Source organism: Limulus polyphemus, unplaced genomic scaffold (genome assembly GCF_000517525.1).
Source record: "Limulus polyphemus unplaced genomic scaffold, Limulus_polyphemus-2.1.2 Scaffold102, whole genome shotgun sequence".
Taxonomy (NCBI): Eukaryota; Metazoa; Arthropoda; class Merostomata; order Xiphosura; family Limulidae; genus Limulus; species Limulus polyphemus.
Genome location: NW_013665712.1, coordinates 802,285 through 812,233, shown reverse-complemented (window position 1 = coordinate 812,233; position 9,949 = coordinate 802,285).

The following is a 9,949-nucleotide window of genomic DNA, read 5'->3' as shown; positions in this document are numbered from 1 at the left end:
CGTTTCTATTAAGTGTCGGTAAACTGATATTATAACTAGGTGTTTATTGGGTTAACACTAAGTACTAGTACATTGCCTTTAAAATCAGTTATATATTAAGTTAGGACTAGTATAAAAGCCCGTCGAGAACGACGGCAACCATTGTTGAATGGTTAACCAAAGTTATCAAATTTAAGTAAAACAAATTTGTCTGTACCTCCAAAATGTACCTACTCTTCACTTATTTCATCGGTCTCGAAGTAATTTTTTAATCATCACATTTTTAATAAAAACTACGCAGAAAAATGAAATGTTATCCTGAACAAAACTGCATGTGTACTCTGCAAGAGTCTTAAAGTCTTTTCACTGTATTCCAGGTCAGGAAGTAGAAAACATAGTGCAGACATTCTGACACAAATTTTCAACTCTTTTGACTGTACAAAGAATAAAAAAAAATATTTGGTAGTGATAAACGTTTATTTTTCTTTATGTTTTAAGGCCAAGTAGATTATATATATGTGTTAAAATACCAAAACATTATTTATTAATTAACATTTATTCACCACTTAAATCTTTCTAAACAATGAATCTATAACGTTAGTAATAGTAGTGTTGCGTCAGCGAGGTCACGTGACTAGTGTCACGCCACCTCTCGAACCTTCGGGAATAGTCGAGAGATTACTAGATATAGGGTAGTCTGGTATATATATGTATAACAGGGTGACAACGTGACGGAACGATGTGTGTGTAGATAGTGAGTAATTGAACTGCAGTCAGGAAGTATTGTTGATTTTAACGTTCGTTCGTTACAGTGTTTGTAAAAGAGCGACTGTTGAAAATAAATGTATCGGTAATGTTATATTCAGAAAGAATAAACCAGTTTTATTAAGTAAGGACTTGTGTCGCTAAAGTTTCGTCGGAACGAAGTTACGGAAAATCAATTAACGACCGGAGATGTAACAAATTGGTGTCAGAAGTGGGATGAAAAAAATGGAAACAAGAGGCGTAAAATTAAACTACAGCTTAGCAGACTTAATGGCAGCAATACAAGAGCAGCAAAAGAAACAAGAAGAGAGACAACAGCAGCTGCAAGAAAACCTGCAACAGTGGCAGCTCGAACAACAAAATAAACAAGAAAAGAAACAAGAAGAACGAGAATAGAAATTACAGCAGTGGTTGGAGGAAAAGAAAAGAAACAAGAAGAACGAGAAGAGAAATTACAGCAGTGGTTGGAGGAAAAGAAAAGAAACAAGAAGAACGAGAAAAGAAACAAGAAGAGAGACTGCAGCAGTGGCATTGGAACAAGAAAGGAAACAAGAAGTACAAATGGAAAACATTAGTAAATTTAAAAGCGAATTAGATACGTTAAAGGACGATCTATTGTCTTTCACACAAGTAGGATACATTGACCATCGACTTAATCAGCCCCAGACAATGGTAAGCCCCTTACAGAGCCCGCAGCTAAGCTCTAATGCAGACATATTCAGTCCCGTTAGAAGTCACATCCCAGATATGAATGTCAGTAATAGGAGTGATCCAGTGCGAAGGAAGCCACAGGAATACGATGGGAAAGCACCGTGGGAAGCATATAGAGCACAGTTTGAGTTACTGGCAGAGATGAATGGATGGACAGAGGAGCAGAAAGCTGAATATCTGGCAACGAGCTTGAAGGGACAATCACTGGAAATACTTGGACAGTTGACAGCAGCCGACAGACACAACTATAGAGCACTGGTAGAGGCTCTGGAACTCAGGTACGGAACCCAGAATCAGTCAGAAGTCTACAGGGCTAGGTTTAGGACGAGAATCCGTGCTAAAGGGGAGATACAAGTGAAGCAAGCACACCCCTCTACCATGCAGGATGGAATGGCCAGAGCTCTCGAATTTGAATCCTACGTTAAGTCCAGCACAGAGGTACCGAGGTTGGTACAGTCATCTGTACATCAAGTGTATCGTGAAGTTATATTCGGAAAGAATAAACCAGTTTTATTAAGTAAGGACTTGTGTCGCTAAAGTTTCGTCGGAACGAAGTTACGGAAAATCAATTAACAAACGGAGACGTAACAGTATTATATGAGACACTGAAAATTACACCAATATGTATTGAGATAACATCGATGCTTCTTTTGAAAGAGAAATAGGTCAAAGGACTACTTGCACATAATTAGACACAATCAGCAAGTAATATTTTTTTAGTTATAAGGACAGGAATTATACCTTGATATCTTAAAATAAAATACCACAAAAATTACAAATAAACCACAATTACTTTTAGTTTGTTCCCTCATATTTGTTTTGTATTTTCATTAGGCTGGGTGTTGAGAAGCTCAGCTTAATGTACGGGTGAATGCATTTGTAGTTGTGTAAAAACGGCAGCATCCATGAAGACAAGAAAACATGTCGAAATGCAAAAAAAAATTACTAAAATTGTTTACACATTAATAGGGGTATTCTGTCAAAACTATACACGGACTATACAGGGCAATGTACCACGTATATTGTAATATCACTACATATAAGTATTAGTATATCACTCCCCCCCTAACCCGCATTACTTGGTCACTCTACGAGTAGAAATAGCAGCGATACAATTGCTAAGTATATCTGAACCTCTACACAGCAGTTGACACTGAAGAAAACACTACTACAAGACTACATATTTCTCCAGCAACACGTTTTCTTTGAAAGTTCAGTAACACAAAAAGGGGAAATGATCTGTGATAAAGTGTGACTAGCGTGAGAATAAAGCCACAACATAACAAGGTCAGTTTAAGTGCACAAACACAATGTGCCAAACTCATGTTAACTATTCCAAAAAATGTTTGTGACGTAACCAACAGTCCCAACTCTAGTCAGTGGTCATGATAACTACCTTGGTCAGTGGAAAAAAAACATATACAATTGAACCTTAAGTCATTTAAACAATAACATATTGTTTGCGACTTTAATCAAGTATTTTGATTAGATTTGTTGTCGGAATTCAGTAAAGTATAAGTTATTTACTTTCCGTTGTTTTATCAAAATTATGACTATTTAATGTATTATTTAAAAAATGAAATTCAATGCATTGTACTGTGTTTGTACAGTTGCTGTGTGTGTGCAAAAACAGTCGTGGATAAACAGTCTAGCATGCTAAACACTAGGCCACGCCCGGCCCGATCTATTTTAAAAACGATTAAAAAGCTACTGTAACAGCTCTTAAATATACAATAACAAAAAATAGAGTTTAAAACTCTTTGCAATTTTTAAATATTAAATTGTACTTAAGAAACTGTTTCATACAACTCTTACTTAAACATCGATATCGGGAATATGTGTTAACTTTTAACTTTCAACTCATGCATTACAAATATTGTACATTACACGCAAATTATGGCTTAAAGGAAAAAGAACTACATACATACGTGTATACAAGATTTACACTTACTGGTGATAAAAACAACGAAAATCCAAAACAACACGGTTTTATACCAAAGCCATTGACACATCATTTCGTCTTGTGAAAGGTGAGTGGTTGCTTTCCTATTGTCGGTTAGCATGAAATAACATAAAAAAATCTAGCAGTCTTCACTCTGAAACTAAATTAACAAATTAATATCCCACTAAACACGTTCTACTAAGTGCAAAAGCAATAAAAATATTTACAAAATAAAGATAAAAGTTAAAAACAATAAGGTAGCACTTACCCTTAAAACTGGGCAAATTTACATGCTGAGGAAACACTCTTAAACAGTGTACTTTTGTGTTTACTTTTAAGATGCTTCTAAGACTTCAACTGTTTAAAAGTTTTACTTATACTTTTTGAAGGTATAACTGACCCTTAAAACCGTGCAAACTTATATGATAAGGAAACACTGTTAAACACTTCTTATAACCTTCAAGTTAAACACACAACATATAATGTTGCAATACCTGAAAGTACACTTTCAGTCACATATACAATAAGTATAATTAATGAGGCAGGGATAAATAAATACAGAACATAAACGGTTTTAACACCATAACTTTACTTAGAAATGATAAAAACGTGAAAATTGAAACACATACTCTTTGTGAACATCCTCATAGCTTAAATTAAAAACTTTGCAAACGTTCTGCAACGTTGGAGAGCTATGGGCAATTAATTCTAATTAATGCCTTCGTTAGTGGTAACTACTCATAACGAGACAATATGTAAATATTTTCAAATTTTATTGTTTATCCACTTCAATGTAACAACTGTAACCCAAGCTATTAAATTGTTTATCCACTTCAGTGTAACAACTGTAACCCAAGCTATTAAATTGTTTATTCGCTTCAGTGTAACAACTGTAACCCAAGCTATTAAATTGTTTATTCGCTTCAGTGTAACAACTGTAACCCAAGCTATTAAATTGTTTATTCACTTCAGTGTAACAACTGTAACCCAAGCTATTAATTTCTTTAACCCCTCACACAAAACATTAAAAAAACAAGTTTTCACTTCTTTCTAGAACAGTCTATCAGAAAACTTGACCCCTATTAACCGCTGCATAGCGGCTTATAGAATGGCTCCGAGTTGTTTTTTCAAGTACAAACTTTTAGCTCATAACTTCGTTATCTCTTAACCGATTTGAAGTCTAATTACAGTTTTGGACTCAGGAGGTCAAACCCTTTCGATTGATGCATTTGACCACGCCCAAGGTCTCATAGATTAATTTACTCTATCCCTGCCCAAAAGGATTTCAATTTGACTTTGAGGGTAGGCTGGTGAAAATCCTGATGAGTAATAAAATCGAATCGGGTATACTCGCGCCTCACGCTTAGTAAGTTAGTATTGCTGGCACACAAAAATATAGCTAATAAAAAAGGAAAACAAAAGTCTCGTAGATTAATTTACTCTAATCCTGCCTAAAAGTATTTCAAATGCCGCGGCTATTGAGGATTCCCTCTTGTTTTTCGTTTTAAGATCAGTTTTCTATATTTTCCTATTTCAATTTATGATTGTGCGCTAATACAGCGCTTTCAACAACATGTGAATCTATTATCTACTACTTTAATTTAACAATATACAAAAAGCTTACCTTACAGAGTTTAGTGCATTTATTGCACATGGAATTCTACTTAAAATTTCTCTTTCTTTGTTCTATATCAAAATGATTTAAAGTTTTCTGACTATCTACTAAAGACGTTGTATTGGTATTCGTTGATTTGACATCGATATTCTGAAATAGATCAACCAAAACTGCTCCGTTTTCGACCTTTCGTATCAAAAGACCCGTACGATGGCGTTCTCAATGAACCTACAGAGTTTTTTTTGTATTATTTCTTTCACTATTTTTTGTTGGCCATATTTAAGCTAATAACTTATGCCTCAATTTTTTGTTTCATTTATCGAACTTGTCTATTTTGTACTGTCAAGTATGGAGTGTAAAATTGTAAAATTTAATACGGCTCGCACGTATCATATAATACTTACCTTTTAGTATAATCAGACGTTCTCATCAACATTTAATGACTAAAGGGTAATTATCGTGGAGATCAGTTTTATACGTTTATCTAAAACCAGAAATTTATTCACCTTCACCATAAAATGAACCGTGTAAATGCACACACAAGTTTCCAAAATATAACACGTTTTTACAAATTAAAAAATTTCGAAGGCAATGTCACTTAAGTTATTATTTGAACTAACTGTTAACTAACAATAGTATTGTTGCGTCAGCGAGTCACATGACCACTGTGACGCCACGTTTCTAGAACTATCCTGTACTTTGGCGAATGCTCTAGTAATTACTAAATATAGGGTAGGCTGGTATATAAAAGAGGGGAAGGTAATGTGTGTGTAGATAGTGAGTAATTGAACTGCAGTCAGAAGTATTATTGACGTTCGTTATTATAGCGTTTGTTTAGCGCGATTGTTGAAGTTGAGTGTATCGGTAAAGTTATATTCGGAAAGAATAAACCAGTTTTATTAAGTAAAGAACTTGTGTCGCTAAAGTTTTGTCGGAACGAAGTTACGGAAAGTTAATTAACAAACGGAGACGTAACAGTATGTTCAACAAGCAGAGTCGTACGTACGACCTTGGATGACTTTGTGTAACAAAGTAAATGGTTCGCTACACCCATCGCTCCCAATTTCACATAATTGTGTACAGTTAGTAAACCTTGCCCGTGAAGAGCAGTTTTCGCGTATAATAATCGTATGTAGTTCCTCCACAAACTTTCAATTATCCTATAATACTGTTTCAGCTCTCTTTGGGGCCCGGCATGGCCAGGTGGTTAGAATGCTCGACTCGTAATCTGAGGGTCGCGGGTTCGAATCCCCGTCATACCAAACATGCTCGCCCTTTCAGCTGTGAGGGCGTTATAATGTGACGGTCATTCTCACTACTCGTTGGTAAAAGAGTAGCCCAAGAGTTGGCGGTGGGTGGTGATGACTAGCTGCCTAGCTGCTAAATTAGGGACGGCTAGCGCAGATAGTCCTCGTGTAGCTTTGCGCGAAATTGAAAACAAATAAACTTTCTACATTAACGAAAGTGAAATCCCATTTTAGACGGACTGAAGACCATGTAAAATCCATGATTAATTCTTCAGTGTTATATTATTCAAATGTAGATGTTCCATTCATCAAGAATGCAAATGTCAATAACAGCAGGATTGGGGCAATGCTATTAAAAGTAAAAGATTGTGTGGAGTGTTTCACTGCTTATGTAAGTTATACTCTCAAGCCCACAGAAACTGTTTATTTATGAAGAAAAAGAAAATTAAATTGTAGTTGTAGTATCCAATAAGCACTTTTTATTACTTATAAGGCCCTGAATTTAATACTTGAATGAGTAGTGATGTCAAAAACTCTAAGACATCATTTTATTAGCTGCATTTCTGCATCAATTTCCAAAAAAAAAGGTGTGAACATGAACATTGTACTTCCTGTGCAACCCAAAGAAGGTACTACCCAAGCCAGAAAGAACTCCAACAGTAAGTTGAAAGTTCACTGTTTCAGAGAATAGCCATGGATACTGCCAGACCACTCTCCAAAACTGACCATAATAATTATTGCATTCTGACTTTAATTGATTACTTTACCAAATAGGCTGAAGCTTATTCACTGACAGATACATTTGTTCAAACAATCAATAATACATTTGCTGAAGAGGAGATAACTCAATTTAGAACATCAAAACAGTTACTTGATTTTTAAGATACATAATGTAGGTATATTGATATGTAGAATTATACACGGACATTTCTCTGCCTTAAAATACTTTTCTTTTATTTGCGAGCTTTTGGTCTTACTTGAGTCTTCATTGGGTGTGAAAGTAGGTTTAGATTTGCTCTTATCATCTAGTTCAGCCTGCTAATATCTGGAAGCCAGGTCTAAAGTTTTGCACCATTGGAAACTTTCAAATGCATCCAGACATTCATCTATCTGTGGTAGTAGGAAGGCGTTAATATGAATTATCCCACTCACCTGTCTGAAATCAATAGAGAACATTGGAATGCATACCTTCTTTCATGACAATAACTACTGGAAATAGTCATGTATTCTCTTAAGGATGTATGATTATATCCTTTAACACCACTGTATTTTGGTTCTGCCTACAACAGTAGTCCTCCTAGGAAGCTTACATGGTAGTTGTTTAATTGGTCATGCACAACCTATTTCTATGTGATGGCTAGTTGTTTGTGTTCAACCCAGTTGATTGTCTGTCCAACAAGTACATTAGTATTTTGAATAACAGGTTATTGAACTTCTGCCACTGTGTTAAATCAAGATTTCACGACCAGTCCTCAACCAGCAACTCAGATGCATTGGCAGAGAAGTACTTACTTTTGTATGTGGCATAATGGATGTAACACTGCTAGTTTTGGTTCCCGACTGCTTGCTGTTCTAATGACCATTCCAATAGGAAGTTGTATAGCTGACTGCCTATAATTATAGAACATGTAAATGTCTGAGTTAATTATGTCTGCTTTCTGGACACAAATACTTGTATATAAGAAAATACTGTGATTCTATCCTTAAGTAAAGACGCGGGGCCCACTGTTCCTGGGTCCACTCTAGCTGATATTGGATGGTTTTTGTGAGGCAATGCAGCTGCAGCTAAACTGTTGCACAGGCAAGACTGGCCAGTAATTTCCTTTGTACATCCATCTGAAGATGCCAATTCAATTGACATTACCCAGTTATGGGAGATGTGCTCTAGTCGGGTCTAGTCTAACACCATTTGCCAGAGTGAAGTTGGTGTTAAGTGACTGGATGGATGGCTTGTCTCAGAGTGTCCAACACTTGGTGAAATCAGCAAGTGTCCTGTGAGCTCCGTCTCCCACATACCAAGTGCCACCCAGCCCTGAAATAGCTGGGCTAACCACCACACCATTCAATGCAATCTAGCTGCTGCACCTCCCTGAATTCATGGCATACCCAGCTCAGGCTTCATTAACTTTTCTGAGAGGAAGTAATAGCAGACAGATCACCCCAACTCTCCTGCATTTATCATACAGTTGGTAAAAACTGGTTACCTCACCTATTTTGCACTGCAAGGTTTGGGTAGTTCATCCTGAAATGGCCTTGCTGCCCAAACTCAAAGTAATGGAGGCACAATCAGCATTGATAATGGCACAAACATCAAATAAGGAAGCCATGTCCATTCACTGGGACCTAGTGTGGTTGTGGTGCAGTACTGAGATATATTAGCTATTGGTTTTCCTCGACACAAATGGAGTTCAATGTGAGGTATTCGCTTGAGTAGGATGGTCTGTTCAAGGCACATCCACTGCAGTTGTGGGCCTTTCCTTTCTTGCAAGCTGTTCAAATTCCCGACTTGGAAACTTATTGCCACAGAAGCTGCAATTATTAGGGTGAGAATATCTCACACCTAAGTGGCACATCATTGTCTTGCTAGGTAGCCTCTCACTCAACTTGTCATTTAGGGGCTCTTTGCAATCTGCTGTATCCATTGCAGGGCATGCCTTCTCGTGCAACCTGTGTAGGTAATTGACATAGGCATCCAAGTTCTCAGAGGAAATCCTCTTTTAAGCCTTGAACTAGGCTTGATGAACTAGTTGGTTCTCTACTAGAATGAAATGTTGACAGAACTGTATTCTAGACCCATAGCTATGATAGTGTGAATGGACAGATTATTCAAACACAGGGTCAGGCATTGTATAATTTGTTCCCAAGTCCAGCCATTCATGGTAGTGATCTCCAATCATCTTTTACTACACCCTTAAATGTTGGAGAGTTACCTTTTGTTTTGACATTAGCCTCCCTGCCAACACCAAACTGAAATGTCCTAAACCTCAGGGTAAAGGTGGAGTGGGTTGATGCTGGGATTCCTACACTTGAAGAAGTATTACTGTATTAGATCCCTCCCCTCATGTTTGAGAACATCGAATTACTGGATATAGCTCACCCATTGGTTCTGCAGGGTTTTAGGCTTCTCCAACGGTCATTAAGCATTATAGCTCCCATTATGGAGAGGCTACCTACTGCCCCACTTTCATCAATCATGCTTGCTATCTTATGTGTTGGCAAAAGAGCTCCTGCTGGTGGAATTTGTCCATTAATGCACCTCTAGTTTCTCTCTACCAGTAATGTGTGGTATCGACCAGAGTTGGACTACCCTGGTCAGTGAATACGTAGCGTGGTCACAAGTAAATAGACACCACCTTTTCAGAAAAAATGAAATTTTTCAGTCATATTCACATGAATTGATATATTTATAATTTAATTAATATCTAGTAGATCTTCCTTTTGCTTCGTGGAGTTTGTTGATCATATGGGGCATCATGAGAATCATCTCGTCAATTTTAGATTGTGGGATTTTCGCCCACTCTTGCTTCAATACTTGGAGTAGATCGCTCTTCGAAGTTATTTTTTTCTCTTGACTTGCTGGTCGAGTATAGCCCAGAGGTTTTCGATGGGGTTCATGTCAGGAGTTTTTCTTCCTGCCACTTTTGGGTGTTTCTAGCAGTGTGACACGGTGCTCCATCTTCCTGGAACAAC